At 40.3% G+C, this 14,638-nt stretch overlaps 1 long non-coding RNA gene across 1 annotated transcript; it reads left to right on the forward strand.

The window, feature by feature from the left end:
- The first annotated feature begins 6,033 nt into the window (after positions 1 to 6,033).
- LOC110880165 lies at positions 6,034 to 10,169 on the forward strand. Its single transcript, XR_002559238.2, has 2 exons — positions 6,034 to 6,597; positions 7,858 to 10,169. It is a non-coding gene; the product is annotated as an uncharacterized LOC110880165 (long non-coding RNA).
- The last annotated feature ends 4,469 nt before the right edge of the window (positions 10,170 to 14,638 follow it).

The following is a 14,638-nucleotide window of genomic DNA, read 5'->3' on the forward strand; positions in this document are numbered from 1 at the left end:
CAAATCTGTTTCCGTACGTAATGGATAAAAATGACGATTTACAGTCGGAACCCCACCAAAATCATGAAATGCCCATATGTAAGTTAGATGAACAAACGGCAAACCATATGTTTGTCGTGGTAAAACACAATGCCTAAAACTAACATCAACTTTTATGAGTTTTCTTTCAGCTGACGCGAGCAAGAAGGGTAGCGAAACCGGTAAGAAACAGAAGGACAATAAAGCTGGAATTGAACCGAAACAAAAAAGGTTGCGGTTATACGAACAGTCAATAAACCTAAAGAAGTAGCACACGGTAAATTGAAATTATGAACTATTTTTAATTACTAAAATGTCTGACTTGCTGATCGGCTTTATGTGTTGGTGTTTTGTCAGGTACCACGATAGAAGATTCTGATGATGATTTTGACAAACCACCTTGGAAAAAAACGAGTTCGGGTGCTAGCCAACAAGTTGTTGAAAAACCACACCGACCCCCAATTGCTAAGTCAAGCAAAGACTCAAAAACACACAAGAGGTCAACAACGGTCAAAAATTACATACCACTTTCAGATGGGAAACTAACCATGCGATTAGCTCTTAAGCACATGGGGGAGCTGGGGGAATCTTTCAACAAAAATCAATGGTAGGCTGTCAGAAACATAGGTTTCAGGTCAATACTTAGGTTTAAAATGGGTCCGATTCCCTCAACTCTGGATTGGTGGTTGGTAAATAACTACAACCCTAAAACACGGGTTTTGAATTGCGGTAGCCACCACATTCAAATAACGGAGGAATTGGTGAATGATGTATTGCAAAATACATCTTTTATTCGTGTAAAGTTTGTATAGTTTTCGTTATATTTAGTTTTGATTTTCGTTAGAATATGCATGCTATTAATTAAATCGTGTTTCAAAGGTCTTGATGTTCAAATATGCGAGAAAGCGAGTAAAAATATTGAAGTGTCAAGTCTTGAAGCATGTTGGAAAGGTCGATGAGTTGAAATAGAGTTAAAGAGCTGAAAAATCACTCTTTGGCACCCCATCACCCACTAAGCAAGTCTGTGGCACCCGGCGAGAGTCTGAAGGTAGTACATGAGCTGAAAAACAAGGTGGCACCCCACCACCCAGTCCCTGATTTTGTGGCGCCCAGCCAGAATGTTGTAGCTGGCAATTATTACGAATTTAATAAGGGTTTGTTATGGAAAGTGATATAAAAACATCTTAAACTTGGAAAAGAAACCCTAATTCGACTTTGGGGACTTCTTGGGCAATCGTTGAGCATTCTTGGAGATTTTTCGGAGATCTTGAAGCCTAGGAATCATCGGTACGAGTTCGGGGAAGAAGACTTGAAGATCTAATCGGGTTTTCTAGTTCTTTGTTCTTGTCTTTTCTTACGAAACTTGTTACAATGAATTCTTTGTTGAACTTCTTTGAATTGTTTTCGTTTATGAACATGCTCGGCTAGATTTATTAACCGCCTAGACTTGATGAATGGATTGATATAACGTTTTTACCGGTTTATGTTATTTGCATGATTGTTATGGATTAATTGTATTTTGTAAGCGGTTTGATTTAATGATTTGATGTATATGCATGCTTTGATTCGGTTTATTGTTATTATTTGCTTCGTATGATTCTTAGTGACGGTCTATATCACAACATAGAGTCATATTAGGGTTTAGGATTTCGGTGAGTGTCTATATCACATAAGAAAACCTTAGCTCTTTAGGGACAATCGGCCGATAACCCCTAGAAGTAATTGGTAATAATTTACTAAGTCTTAGTGTTCTGCTAGTCCTAATACCTGGAAAGTGAGGGGCTATTGGTAGGTCTTACCCGGCGAATTGCTTTAGATAGTCCTTGGAAAAGGTCATGTCTTGGTTTACCTGTCGGTCTTATTAGTCTATCAAATCAAATTAATTACTTCAAACTACCCTAGATCTAGGATTGGAAAAGAATAGGTCAACATTAGGGTACTTACACAATAATTAGATAACTGGAAAGAAGTCTAATAACCGGTAGGATTAACGGCCTAGGTAGTTCCACAGGTTTCTCCTTGAGAAGGGTCGAGGGGCCTCGATGGTTCTTAATAGGTTTAGTATTTTAAGATCCCGGTTCCATAACTGGTGCACTTAACTTAATCGGTAATCTCTTAAAAACAATCCAGGATTCTTGTCTAGGTGGTCTCGTTCTCATATAAGAAAAGTCCCCAGTCTTTATTCGTCTTTAGTCTAGTTCTAGTTTAATTTAGTAGTTTAATATAGATTTCCTTAGTTTCCGAAACCTCCCCCCGAAACAAATAAACAAGTTAAGTCGTGTCTGTCAGCGTCTGTTAGAGTCTAGTTTGCGTGATATATAGAGTCCTGTGGTTCGATATCCGGACTTCCTAGGTTATACTACATTGATCGGTACACTTGCCGATTGTGTGGTTTTAGGTCGAGTCTAGAATTAAAGCTTTGTAGTGTCTAGCTTAGAGAGTCTAATTTAGTTAATTTTTATAGTCTGTTTAGCACACATCAAGTTTTTGGCGCCGTTGCCGGGGACTCTTGGCAATCGCGTTTATTAGCTTTGATAGACCTTATTTGACATATACGTGCTACGTGTTTAGTTGTTTGAATCTTTTATTTTCATTTGAGTCGTAGTGACTGCTATTGCTTTTCTCACATTCATGTTTTTGCGGATAGTGGATGCCACATCTACGTTCGCACGGACCGCCACCGAAGCCACCAGTCACCGAGTCATCATCATCGTCTCGTTTGGGCCAAGGCCCACAGGTTAGTATTTCATCCACGTCTCAGTTTCCCAATTTCGATTCCACTCCATTACCCACCCCACTTCAATCACCCAAAACATCACCTAAGATTTCCCCACCCGATAGCCCTACTTTTAGCACCTCTAGCATCCCAGAGAACCTAGAACACATGGCCAACGCTAGGCAGACCGTTCACCAACAAGCCACCCAAGGCTTCACTGGTCTATCGTCACCCATTACTGTTCCACCTATAGTTAGCGAGAACTCATGGCAGATTCCATCTTATGCCATGCAAGCCATCACCAATAGCATCCAGTTCCACGGTCGCGAGGACGAGGACGCACCGGCCCACATAAACCGGTTCTCTCGTATTCTCGCCACTTTTAGCCTTCACGGTGCACCCAACGATGCCACCTACCTACAGCTTTTCCCATTCTCATTAGCCGGCCGTGCGGCTACTTGGTTGGACTCTCAACCAACCGGTACCTTTACCACATGGGCGGGGCTTCGTCAAGCCTTTTTGAATAAGTATTTTCCGCCCGCTAAAGCCTCACGTCTTAGAGACCAAATCCACTCTTTTCGCATGGAGCCCGACGAGCCTTACTACCTTGCTTGGGAGCGATTCCAAAACATGTGTGCTCGTTGCTCCCAGCATGGTCTTTCTGATTGGGCGTTATGTGAGAAATTTTATAACGGTCTCACCCAAGAGACTCGTGATAGGTTCGATACTAATGCGGGAGGTCATATGATGGGTATTCTTACTGTTGCTGAGTGTTTAGAGCGTTTTGAGGCATTTGCTCAGTCTCAATCCCAATCACGATCCGATTAGCGGTATCAAAGTGGTAATTCGAATACCACTACTAGTGCGCCCGCCCGAGGGGTGAACCATGTCACCATGGATCCTAGTTTAGCCGTTGTATTGGAAAACATGTCTAGGGAACTTAAGGAAATTAAGGCTAAGGTAGACAAATGTGAGTATTGTCGAGGGGGTCACGACACGAGTGCGTGTCCACTGCTAGTAGGTGAGGAGCAAGTCGATTTTGTAGGAGGGGGTCAAGGTAGAAGTCAACCTAGTGGGTTTGGTAATAATAACTTTGGTTCGGGTTGGCATAATAATAATTTTGCTTCTAACAACAATTTTCGCTCAAACGGACCCCCTGGTTTTCAAATAGCTCAAAATCCAAATAGGGGTTTAGGTTCACTCTTTGGTGGGGGTTCAAATGGGCAGGTTAATAATGGGGGGTCAAGTAGTCAGGTTCAAACAGGTCAGGGTTCAAGTTACGATCGAGGGGGTAGTCTAGAAAGAATGGAGGCAATGATGAGTCAGTTAATTGTTAAGGACCAAACCACCCAAAAGAAACTTAGCGAACATGACCTTATGCTTAAGAATCACCAAGCTGCTTTCCAAGACCTTCAAAGGGTTGTAGGTGATATGTCTAGGAAGTTAGAGGAGGGATTACCCGGTCAGTTTGCGGGTAACACCCAACCGAACCCGAATGCTCATGTAAAGGCCATTACCACCCGTAGTGGCAAAACCATAGGGAACCCGAGCGTAGAGGAGAGAGTAGTCGATGAGGATGGAGATATTGTAGACGAAGGGATAGAGATGGAGGCTCCCGACAAAGTGCAATCGAGGCTGCGCCCAGCAAGTACCGCACAGCCCGGTTAGTCTCAAGGTGAGAAGAGAGTAGAGAAACCTCCCATGGATGTTAGGCCTTCGCCTTTAGTGAACCATGCGTATGTCCCGTTCCCTTCCCGTCTTAAGAATAAAAAATACTCGAGGGAATATGGGCAATTCTTATACATCTTCAAGCAATTGAAGATTAATCTTCCTTTTATCGAGGCACTCCAGTCCATGCCTAAATACGCGAAATTTTTAAAGGACCTTCTTAGGAATAAGGAGAAGTTAGGGGAGTTGTCGAATGTCCCATTGCATGGAGGATGTTCGGCCGTTGTCTCAAATCAGCTTCCTGAGAAGCTTACCGATCCAGGTTTTTCACAATTCCTTGTCTATTCGGTAGTAACACTAATACTAGAGCTTTAGCCGACCTAGGTGCTAGCATCAATTTGATGCCCTTTTCTCTCTACGAAAAGCTAGACTTAGGCGAGCTTTCACCTACCCGAATGACATTATCCTTAGCTGATAGATCCGTGAAACACCCTAGGGGCATAGTCGAGAATTTGCTTGTTAAGGTGGACAAGTTCGTATTTCCGGCTGACTTCGTCATTCTCGACATGGAAGCCGATGAAAACGTACCGTTAATCTTAGGACGCCCGTTCTTGAACACCGCTAAAGCTCTCATAGATGTCTTTTTAGGCACCATCACACTTAGAGCGGGCGAGGAATCGGTAGTTTTTAAGGTTATGAATTCGAGAGGGTCAAGTGATAGGGTGTAGGCGGTATCGTTAGTGGGTGAGTGTGAGAAGGATGAGAGAGATGAAGAGAAGGTGGTGAGTGATCCGAGTCTAGAGAAGGTGACAGGAGTCAAGTGTGAGGACCCACCTGATAGGAGAGTAGAGGAATTAGAAGCGAGAATGGTGCGTTTAGAATCTAAGATAGAGACACTGAGCAAGGCTTAGTGTGGGGATGGAGTTCGATATGAAGATTATAGATTCAAACCGCCAAGTGAGGGGTTGAGAGGTTATGAGAGAGATAAGGGTGTTTGGGTTGATTCGGGCAATAAGTATAATGGTGCTACAGCCCGTGAGTGTGTGTTTGGAGGTGAGCTGCATCTTTTTGATCCTCCATAAGTATGTGAAAAGTTGAAAACCCAAGTGTGTATTTTGTACCGTTTGTATCTTCGTTTATTTTTTCGTAATTTTTAGTAGCTAACGGTCGTTTTTGTTAGTTTTTTTTTCGGGTCCTAGTTTGTGTCTTGAGTCATTTACAGGAGTGCATCACCGAGGATTTGCAGAAATTGACGAGAGAAACGAGGTTCCAAGTAAGTATTAAGTGTTAGAAAAAAATTTCGGTTGGTTTTTGGATGGTTTGGGAAAAACTATAAACTTACTAAGGCAAAGACAACAAAAGTTTACAAAAGTTTTTCTGTGAAAACTATAAATTTTGGTTGATTTTTGATGGGTTGAATAAAAAAAAATCGGAAATTTATAACGTGGTGGCGGGCCGCCACCCACATCAGATATTTCTGGCGGCCGCTAGAAACCACATCTGCGGCCCACAACTTAAATAAAATAAAAACACGTAACTTTGGTTCTTTTCGAAAATTTGGATCGTGGTGGCGGGCCGCCACCTACCTTAGACAATTCTAGCGGGCCGCCAGTGGATGTATCTGCAGTCACAAATCATTAAAACCCAAAATACATTACAGTATCCCAATCCCATCCCCACATTCTTCCCCACACACTGACGTAAACCCCTTCAACCCTCCACCACTTACCCCTTACACCTACCTGAACGTCACAACCTCCATTTAACCGCCGACCACCCTACTACCTCCTCCCCATCCACCGCCGTCGACCACCTCACTTCCCCTCCTCTGCCGTTAACCCCTAACCACCTCCTCCCCACCGCCGCTCACCACACCTCCCCATCCCCACTGATTACCTACTACACCTCCCCACCATCGTAACCCTAATGCACCTCAACCCTAATTCACCTCCTGTTTACTCCCTCCTCACCTCGCCAAAACCGTATTCCCTCACCACCTATTTAATTTGGTCACCATAACCACCGATTCACCTCTCATCACGATCACCACTCCCACCGCCGATACCCTGTTTATCCACCATAACCACCGATTCACCTCACCTCCGCCATTAATCTGATCCGTGGGATTCAATTCGAAGTGGGGTTCCATTTTGTGGCCGTTCTTGTCAAATTCTGTTCCAAGTCTCGATCATAAGGTATGCTCTCCTGATAAACTTTTCTTGTATTTTAGTTTACTAGTCGAGTAGTCTGCTCTGTTTGTTTATTTAGTTTAGTTAGTGAGGTATCTGTCTGCAGTCGTGTCCGGTTAGGTCTGTGTTTGGTCAGTGATGTCTGGTCAGGTCTTTGTGTTCAGTCCGGTGTCGTGGTCGGGTCAGTGTTGGGTGTGTGTCACTTGTTTCGAGTCCGTTAGTTGAGTCGGTGTCAATCTTTGTTAGAGTCCGTTTGTAGAGTGCTAAGTCCTTTGGGTCGTTTCAAGTTTGTGTCAGGTCAGCTTTGAGGTCTTGTGTGTCTCATATTGGTCTTGTATGTTGGCTTCGGCTCCCCAGAGGTGATTTTTGAGTCTGTTTTGTGTCTGTGAGGTACAATTTGTCGCGTTTCGTAAGTGGTTTTGAGTCGTGTATTTAGCGTCATATGTCTGCGGGTCTATTGTCAGTCAGTCAAGTCAGGTTTGTGGTAGTTTCAGTTGTCTGTGTCATTGTCGAGTTTTCAGTGTCAATTATGTGCAGGTTCGATTGACCAGGTTTGATGTTAGAGTTTAGCATGGTTGCGGGTGGCCTGGGTTGGTTTGAGTTACTTGGTTTGATTTGATTTCGGAAATGATTAATGATAGGAGGGGGGTGGTTGTTTTGTTCTGCTCGGATATATATTTCAACTTGGGCGACGAGGTGGGTTGATTAGGTTGCTTTGAATAATGCGGGTGTGGTTGATATAGGCGTAGTAAAGCTCTAGTGTGGGGATTCGGGTCGAAATTTTTTGACAGAAAAATGTAATTTATCACCAAACACTCGAATCGTTTCCGTTGCTTCCACATTTAGCTTTGTTTGATACTGTTTCGGCACTTGGGATTGCTCGAGGGCGAGCAAAGTGCCGGGAGAGGGTATGATCCTAAGTTTGGTTGTATTTTGCGTCTTAGTGTCGTTAGCGTCGTTTGTGTCGTACGAGTCATTTTGGTGTGTTTAGAGTCTTATTATAGTCGTATTGTTGCATCGCTTGATTACTAAACCGTTTCGCTCGTACTCAATCTCCATTCGGGCGGAGTTTGGTTTATTTTCGAGTTGTTTGCGATAGTGTCATTTGTTTTCAAACAACGGTCGCGAACGAAATGCTATACGGCCGTCTTTCGGATGTATATTATTTTATTAAAAAAAATTAAAAAAAAATGAAAAAATTCAAAAATAACAAAAATAGTTTGTGTTTACTGACTATTCACCTGTTTTTGCGCGTTTTTGAACTAGTTTTACAGGATGTCAGGTGAAGGCTCCTCGTTAGGCACCAAATGCAGGCGAGGTGCTTCAACGAGATCTCAGGGGGCTGCTCAGGAGCAGCCGGCTGATTTACCACTGAGAGTGGTTAGTTATCGTGGAGCATGGTCTGAGATGAGGAGTAGATGGTGTGGTTTGAGGATGATGCAGCAGTGATCGAGCATACCGTTTTGTTATATTTTTCTTTTATGCTGTTTTCATCATATCTTGGTCTGTACTAATATTTTAAACAGGTTGGATGGGTTTTGGGGTTGGTTGATACAATTGTGGATGGTTGTTGAACGTGATATTATATATTATTTTTTGCTAGTGTTTGGTGTTTGCTTGATTAGGTTGGTATTTGTAGCCGCTTTCGTTCGCGTGTCCGAGGTTAGAGTTGTTTGCTGAGCGCGTATCGAATTGGAGGGCTTATGTGGAAACGACTGGCACTTTGATAGTCTCACATACTCAGCTAAGTCGTTTCCCTTTTTGTTGTTGTTGTATATTTTTATTTATTTCGTTTCTAGTTTTTATTTTTAGGTAGTTGTTGAGTCGTGTTTTCGTTCTTGCATTAGGGACAATGCAATCTCTAAGTGTGGGGATGGGATACTTGTAAATATTTGAGTCATAAATATGAAAAAAAAACACACAAAAAAAAAATTAAAAAAATTGAAAAAAATTAAAAAACCAGAAAATGTCCTTTGAAATAACAGAAGTTTGCAATTAAAGCGGAAAATGATAGAAAAGACAAATTTTTGCTCGGGTTCGAATAATAATAATATGAGATAAAATAAATCGAGCTTGTGTCTAGTTAGGGATATGTGGATAGGCCCGGGTTTGGTTTTAAGTCCCTTTGAGCTAATATACCTTAATTGTCGGTTTACTAGTGGGTTTTCACCTAGGAGATATGGGAAATCAAAACTGTCAATAAGAGTATAAGGGACACCGTTATAAGTTAAAACCGTTAGAGTTTGTGATCATAAAAAATAAAAGAATAAAAAAATGAGCTAGAAACTAAATGAAAGTAGTGCATTCCTATGTAGTCTGGGCTGGGGATAGCGACTCTACAGCCGGATTACCGCTAGGGTGTGTGAAATCGATCGTGCAAAGAAAAGAAAAAAAGTACCGAAGCCTAAGTAATCTGTGGTTGGGGATAGCGACTCTACAGCCGGATTGCCTCTTGGTTAGGGAAAGCATCGTCTACGCTCATGAAAGAAAAAAAAGAGAAAGAAAAGCGAAAAAAAATGGAAAAAGAAAAAAAATATGATTGTAAACTCTCTTGGTTTTGATATAAGACGGTTAGGAATTGGTTCAGTGATCGTTCTTTTAGTCCTATAAGCTTGAGGCGGGAGTAGATGGACCGTAGATTCTAGTGTGAGACCCTAGGTAGACTGACCGCACTTAAATTAAATTCACATGATAAGGGCTTAGGATTGGATTCGGGTTTAAGGGGACAAGTATATTCGCAATCGCAGCTAACGCAAGTCTTGGTTTTAATTAAATATACCTATGCTTTTGACCCGAGTGAATATTTGTCTATGATTCCGTTGCATAATTCTTTTTCAAGGACGAAAAAAGAGTAAGTGTGGGGATGTTTGATGTATTGCAAAATACATCTTTTATTCGTGTAAAGTTTGTATAGTTTTCGTTATATTTAGTTTTGATTTTCGTTAGAATATGCATGCTATTAATTAAATCGTGTTTCGCAGGTCTTGATGTTCAAATATGCGAGAAAGCGAGTAAAAATATTGAAGTGTCAAGTCTTGAAGCATGTTGGAAAGGTCGATGAGTTGAAATAGAGTTAAAGAGCTGAAAAATCACTCTCTGGCACCCCATCACCCACTAAGCAAGTCTGTGGCACCTGCCGAGAGTCTGAAGGTAGTACATGAGCTGAAAAACAAGGTGGCACCCCACCACCCAGTCCCTGATTTTGTGGCGCCCAGCCAGAACGTTGTAGCTGGCAATTATTACGAATTTAATAAGGGTTTGTTATGGAAAGTGATATAAAAACATCTTAAACTTGGAAAAGAAACCCTAATTCGACTTTGGGGACTTCTTGGGCAATCGTTGAGCATTCTTGGAGATTTTTCGGAGATCTTGAAGCCTAGGAATCATCGGTACGAGTTCGGGGAAGAAGACTTGAAGATCTAATCGGGTTTTCTAGTTCTTTGTTCTTGTCTTTTCTTACGAAACTTGTTACAATGAATTCTTTGTTGAACTTCTTTGAATTGTTTTCGTTTATGAACATGCTCGGCTAGATTTATTAACCGCCTAGACTTGATGAATGGATTGATATAACGTTTTTACCGGTTTATGTTATTTGCATGATTGTTATGGATTAATTGTGTTTTGTAAGCGGTTTGATTTAATGATTTGATGTATATGCATGCTTTGATTCGGTTTATTGTTATTATTTGCTTCGTATGATTCTTAGTGACGGTCTATATCACAACATAGAGTCATATTAGGGTTTAGGATTTCGGTGAGTGTCTATATCACATAAGAAAACCTTAGCTCTTTAGGGACAATCGGCCGATAACCCCTAGAAGTAATTGGTAATAATTTACTAAGTCTTAGTGTTCTGCTAGTCCTAATACCTGGAAAGTGAGGGGCTATTGGTAGGTCTTACCCGGCGAATTGCTTTAGATAGTCCTTGGAAAAGGTCATGTCTTGGTTTACCTGTCGGTCTTATTAGTCTATCAAATCAAATTAATTACTTCAAACTACCCTAGATCTAGGATTGGAAAAGAATAGGTCAACATTAGGGTACTTACACAATAATTAGACAACTGGAAAGAAGTCTAATAACCGGTAGGATTAACGACCTAGGTAGTTCCACAGGTTTCTCCTTGAGAAGGGTCGAGGGGCCTCGATGGTTCTTAATAGGTTTAGTATTTTAAGATCCCGGTAGGATTAACGGCCTAGATTTCCTTAGTTTCCGTAACCCCCCCCCCCCAAACAAATAAACAAGTTAAGTCGTGTCTGTCAGCGTCTGTTAGAGTCTAGTTTGCGTGATATATAGAGTCCTGTGGTTCGATATCCGGACTTCCTAGGTTATACTACATTGATCGGTACACTTGCCGATTGTGTGGTTTTAGGTCGAGTCTAGAATTAAAGCTTTGTAGTGTCTAGCTTAGAGAGTCTAATTTAGTTAATTTTTATAGTCTGTTTAGCACACATCAGTGAACGTTGTTTTCGGCGTACCGAGAGGGGATGAACAAATAAAGGAGGTTGAGAGAGCCAGGTCAGATTTTCATGAGGTTGTGGTGGAATGGAAAGAACAATTCGAAAATGCTCTTGCACGTTTAACGCATGTTCAATTCAAGACATACATGAAGAAAAATTCAGGCAAAAGGGGAGCATCGCACGCCTGTTCTGTTCAGTGAATATGTTGGTAAGTATGATCATAATGACCTTGTAATAAAAGTTTACTACTTTTGTAATATTGTTTCACACAATCACTTTAAAATGCAGAATGAAGAAGACTACAATAAAAGTGCGAAATCGAGGTAAAAAACATTCGCAGAAAACATGGAACTGGTCTTAATTTATGCTGATGTGAAAAAGATACTTGACAGGTCGCTCATCTTTGTACCACTTTTACACGACGATCATTTCTATTGCGTATATTTTAATTTGAGGGACATGAAGGTAGAGGTTTTGGACAACAGCTCTAAGGATGTGTCGATGAAAGACAAATACAACAAACGGCCGGAAAAATTAGTACGCCCCTGTATATATAAACTACAAACGTCCTTAGTTACACAAATGCATGCCATATGATGTCCATATTTATAAAACACAATTAACAAAATGCATGAACTTGTAAGTATCTTAAGTTCTCTCATAACCACTTAAAACACAATTCATGAGGATAAACATATCTTATGACGCATGTTAGTAGTATAAAACCCAAAATGATGAGATAGCGCATAAAGTTCTCTATATATAAAGTTTGATGTTAAAACACAATTGACACTGAATGATATGTTATCACAACTAGTAATAGTTTAAAACACAGTGTAATGTGACACTACATAATACCAATATTATGAACTTAAAACACACTTCATTAGAATTATAAATTATTCCCTTTGTTAATAACGGGTATACGTAAACAAACCTATAACACAATCTGTGCATGTGCATGAATTTAGTTTAAAACACAATCTGATTAAATTGTTTATCATGCAGCGTGATGCTTTATCAGTGTACTTGGAAAAAATTGGGCATCCAGCGGGCAGGGTGATTGGTAAAGTTGAGCCGGTATGATTGGAGATTCCATGGCGTACAAAACATAATGTAATCGATTGTGGCGTTTTCCTGATGCGCCATATGGAAACGTACAAGGGCGTGGCTGGAAAAGGTTGGGAAATGCGGATTCTCAAACGAGTGCACTGATGCTGGTGAGATTACATACAAGCAGCGCAAAGAAATTGATGATCTCAGGCATAAGTACATTACGAAGATGCTCCTAAGTGACGCAAACGAGTACAGAAGTTTTGTTGAATCTGAAGTTTCTAAATATAGAAAGTTGTCGGCCAATGAAAAAAAGAGGCTAGAAGCAGCAGCCTTCGACGCAATCAATGAAAGATTGGACAACTAACTTAAAATGGGATGTTTTCAAAAAAACAATAATAACATTTCGTTGGTGGTGGTTTCTTGAAGTAATATGGGATGTGTTACAAAAACAGTTTTACCATTTCGTTGGTGGTGTTATATTTTGGAATTTTATATATTAGAATATGTTCAGTTATCTTTTTTTTGAGTTTCCTGTCGATAAAAATGTCAGCTAGAACAGTTTGAACCTCTTTAACAATGTGAATTTATGTCGATATTGTTACTTTGTTTGGATCTAGACAAGACATACAGTTTGTATTAATGTATGACCTCTTAAAACACAGCAGATAGACATTATGAAAATAATGTGATGTAGAAACCAGCCTATCTTTTTCATCAAGTCTCTAAAATGTAAACCAAGTTAAACACATTTTAATAGATTTAAAAGTTAAAATGTATACCAAAACCACGAACAATGCAAGCATCAGATAAAACAATGGAGGCTATTTAAAAAACAAAATTAAGAATAAAACACAAAGTAACAAGAACATAAATGTCCAACCCAACAAGTTTTAAAATCAACAAACAAAAATCCAAAACAAACACACGAGAAAATTAAAACAGAAAAATGAAAAGTTCAGCAAAAGACTTAAATTTTTGATAAAAAAGTTCCTACTATGCCATGTCTTCATCATCCATATCTGCATCGTTTCCAGATGTGTAAAACACATCATCAGCATCGTTTGATCCTAGACCATCACCTTCAACTACTGTAGCAGCGTCACCTTCACCAATTGTAGCATCATTACCTTCAACATTCCGTGAAGCGCCTGCCTCAGGTACAGCCACGGTGTATTTCCAACACGTTACTCTGTTATGACCATATTTTTTACATAATGAACATTGACGACGTTTACTTCCAGACTGACTTATGGCTCGATCCTTTTGAGATTTGAGGCGTTTATGAGAACCACAACCCTTGAACCTGGTACCAAATGGAACACGGATAATGGTCGTGCTCTCTGGAGCAACTCCCAGCAGTTCAGCAAATCGATTACGTCGTGTCTTGGGAGGTGCATTTATCTAAGCTTCATCAGTGACTGACATAAACTGCTTGATATGATCACGAAAATTACACAACGGATCAAATTTTGAAATCAACTTGTTCATAACATACTCAGTTGCGTGACTTATCTCATGAACACAACGGTTAACCTCCTCACTACGATCTGGATCACCACCATCCGTAAGAATGGACCCGGGGGAACTATTTGGAACAGCTTCACGCGTCCATCGCCTCAATATATATTGTTTAGGAAACTCCCTTACATCAAGAATCCGTAACACACAAAAAATGTGATTGCACAACTATCCAAACTGCTCAAACCTGTTGCAGTTACACTTAACAGTAACATCTTCCTCACGTATCATAACCTGTAACATTGAATATCCATAAAACACAATGCATAAATCTGATGGATACTTAAAAAAGGCAGAATAATGTATAAATAACCTAAAACACAATATCACCTCAAAGAACGCAGAACATGGCTGATCGAGATCCTTTATAAAAACTTAATGAAATCACCGACATGATCTAATTTGACACTAGTAAAATGATGAATAGCATGTTGAATCTCAAGTTGAACATCAAAAAATATAGTTCTGGTATATATCTGAACTGCTTGCTTCTCGATAACAAAATCACTCCACGGTATAGGGTTAGTGTATCGAGTATCATGATCGTTTTTTTTCGATGCTCGTGTCTTTGCGCTTCGATAGCTGTGTCGAAGTGGCTAAGAAATTCAACCAACATGCACTTTGGATTGCTAATCTTGCCAAAAAAAGTGATTCTCGCTTTCAGATCTAGATGACGTCCGCATAAGTCCAGACATTTCTTCTTCGCGATAGTAAGCTGGAATCCATGATTCACGAAGCCCGTATATATATACGTCAGCCATTCATGGTCGGTTAAACCGAAATCATTTAAGATAGTTGCCCATTCAGTCTTAAACGCTTCTTGCAATAAAGAATCAGTCCAAATAACTTCAGACAATCTTTTCCTGGAATCTGTGTTTGAACATAGGGCAACCCCGACCTAAAGCAACATTTTAGCGTGTATGTTAAAAAACAAAAATTAAAACACAGTAAAAATACACATGTAAAAAAACACTGTCATAAAAAAAACAGACCTTTGTAGTGAGTTTATCCATGA

The sequence above is a fragment of the Helianthus annuus genome, chromosome 1, assembly GCF_002127325.2.
Source record: "Helianthus annuus cultivar XRQ/B chromosome 1, HanXRQr2.0-SUNRISE, whole genome shotgun sequence".
NCBI lineage: Eukaryota > Viridiplantae > Streptophyta > Magnoliopsida > Asterales > Asteraceae > Helianthus > Helianthus annuus.